Raw genomic sequence first — 3444 nt, forward strand, 5'->3', positions numbered from 1 at the left:
AAAAAGAAGAAGAAACGTAATAGGCCTATGTGAAGTTTGTATATTAAACTTCTTCAGAGGCTTTAAGATAATAAAAGCTCCACACGTAAGTCTCATCTTAACTTTCATAAATGACATAGATACTGGCAGAGAGAATTTCATCGAAATGTCTTTTAAACTTTATTGTAAAAAGTCGTCGTTATATGAATTTGATAATAAATTGTGAGATTAAAACTCTTAAGAATATGCATGTTTTTTTATTTTCAAAAGTGTGGATTGATATTTTTCTCCCACCTAAAATAGATATTGCGTTTGCATGAAACACAGGTGTTAGTTGTATATGGATTTCCAGCTAATCCAATGAGTTACAATTATTTTCTGTGGTGTGCCATTATAAACGTAACGTAAGCTCATTGATTACATATGCATCCTAATTGGGAAATCCTCTCGTTTATTCGCTGACCAGGAGTTTACATTTTAAGTCTTTTCAAGGCCGTTTTTTAGCTAGGAAATACAATATTGTCGACCCTAGTGGGAAATAGCCTCATGCAGAAAAGCACGATTTTTGTCATGCCATAACAAGTGAACGGCGATATTCAATGACCATCTGTACTTAAGTTTATATGCATGTCAGACTACAGTCGGTGGAATTGTAACTGAAAGTAAAAGAATAGGTAAAAGATAATCTTCCTCTACCTTGAGGGAGAGACGGAGAAATCTGTAACCCGAGGGGGTGATTTTTATGATCGTCCCATCAGAGGTTCAGTTAGAGTTAGAAAACCAAATAATCACTCGAGCATTGGGCATTTCTGTGTAACCCCCTCAGGTAAGGGGATGAATATTTTTTTGAAAATATTAAATCGATCAGAGAGAACAAATATACCCAATTGAAATCATTTTTAAGAAAAAAGTAATCCCATCTACCTGGAATGTACATTTATATTATTAGTCGTCTGCAGAGGGTCCAGAACACTGCAGCACGTCTAGTTACTGTACACGAAAGTGAGAGCACATCACACAGGTAGGTCTGCGCTTTATTCGTTGCACTAGTTACCTGTACGATACAGGTTGCAGTACAAAATTCTGGTATACACATACAAGGCACTGAATGGAACAGCTCCTCAGTACCTACAGGAGCTTGTTACCCTGTATCAGCCGTCAAGATCACTGCGGTCGGAGTCAGAATCTTTGTTGTGTGTCCCAAAATCTCGTACTGTGACCTACGGAAACAGATGCTTTGGGAGGGTTTCGGCTACGTTGTGGAATAGCTTACCATCTGCTATTAGGAAGTCAAATACCCTGGCCAAGTTCAAGAGGGACATAAAAACTCACCTCTTCACGTCTGCATTTTAGAATCTTTGCAAAGACGTCATGTAAATACCATCCTTTTATTTGTTCAATTATGTGCACATTGCTTGTTAAATGTATGAAAGTGATTGCAAGCCTTTGTTGTTTGTTTTCACAATTATAACCATTACTATTATCCATATGTTGTAAAGCCCCTTAGAGTAATTTTACAAATTATATAGGGCGCTATATACATGTTGTATATTATTATTATTATTATTATTATATACTGTTAATTTGTTTTTCCTTACGTCGACAACGGAAAAAAGAGTTTAAACAACTTCCTAGTTTTAATGCTTGGTTTACATTATATTCCCGGCGGACACGGCAGCCCCGTATGCCCGAAACGTAGTGCGCCGTTAGCCCGAGTTTCCTCTGGCCCAGACACCAGACTTAGACATTTTGACAGATGGATGTCTGGTGTACTAGAAACTCGGGCTACTTTTGAGCACGTAGTTTAGTCATCCGTGTGCACGGTTTGGTAATCCGTGCGCACGGTTTGGTAACCCGTGCGCACGGATTAGTAAATGCTTTACCATGTCCCTTCGGGGGCTCCGTAGAAGAGAACCAATGGTGTCGACAGGTACTATAGACCTTTCTCATTTTGAGGTAGACCGAGCGCGGAGACAGACACCTAGAATAGCAAATTTAGGGAACATCTCAAAACCATTTGTTATGCAAAACGTGCATACCTCGACAAACCCTTTATGAGCTTTCTTGATGTTATCACAGAGTATGTATGACCCATATTCAATATTAGTCTGTTTCTATTGCATGAAAATATTACCAACGCCGTTAATTTAAACCGAAATTAGGATAGGACATACAATTTTATAGATTTCTAATAGGGGGTGTTATTAGAAACCTCTAAGCCATGGGTAATTTCATGCTTTAGTAGCATGATGGATTGATAATTTCTTATTCATATTTTTATTATTATCTATCTATCTATCTATCTATATGTTATACTCCACAGAGACCAAAACAGCATTATTACGTATTACACTAATAAAGTAAAGAAGTAACTCGTCACTTTACCATGGTATTGATTTTATTGTCTAGGATTCATTATTTCTAATCAGCGTCGTCTGATGATGACATACCGAATACTTTTAGGAGTTTTGGACTTTTTTTTAGTTAACAGCTTTTGGTACTGGCGTTGGTTTTCTAGCATAATTGCTGACAAATTGTCTTTCTTCTTTTTCTTTTTCGGTGGAGCTGTGCTGGTCTCCACCTCGTCCTCAGAAGGCAACGACATCGCAATTGCATGCCTTTGCCTGTGAAGAATCCCGCGAAGGTCCGGGGGCTGGGCCTAAGGTTGGGGTTGGCGGTGCCGCGAAGGTCCGGGGGCTGGGCCTAAGGTTGGGGTTGGCGGTGCTGCTGGATTTGCCTTCCCTTAAGCTCCCCCCGTTTCCAAGAGTCTGATTTTGTCCAGCTCAGACCTATGAGAAAAACAAAAACATACACATGTTCTTAATAGATCAGTAGAGTTGCGGTTCTGTGTAGTTTATGCATACATATAGGAATTGAATAGATCTTGATATTTAACTTTAATACCAGTAATACTTAAAGAACTATGGCGGAAAATTGCCCATATTTCCCCAAGTCGGCACTTATGAAAACGGAAATATGAATTTTTGAACTGCTGAGATATTTAGTATTGTTAATATGATACTGTAAATATAGCCATATTCACTATATCTATGAAAGTAATTGGGTATCCCAGACTTTAAAAAAATACTTTGCAACACTTTCCCATCCGAGGACCAACTTTTGAATTAACATTTTGATTCCGTGATATACACAACACGTATGCCGGAAAAGTTAGCGAGTTTCTTTAAACTGCGACAGGTGTTTCTTGGGTAAAAACAGTTTGTATTTCCATATTCGTCTATGTCCGATGTAGCCGAATGTGTAACGCAGTTAACTTGTGACCTTAAATTATGCTGTTTGCAACTTAGACACAGGATTCCGATAGAGCTACCTGTATAGAAATACCTAAGGACGCGTCATAACAGGGTACACGGTGGCACGCGAACACTAGCGGATCACACCTTTGGATAAAAATAGGCATAGCAACCCGCCATATCTCTTTATAATTTTTTTTATTGTATATTC

Source organism: Mizuhopecten yessoensis, unplaced genomic scaffold (assembly GCF_002113885.1).
Source record: "Mizuhopecten yessoensis strain PY_sf001 unplaced genomic scaffold, ASM211388v2 scaffold2423, whole genome shotgun sequence".
NCBI classification, from domain to species: domain Eukaryota; kingdom Metazoa; phylum Mollusca; class Bivalvia; order Pectinida; family Pectinidae; genus Mizuhopecten; species Mizuhopecten yessoensis.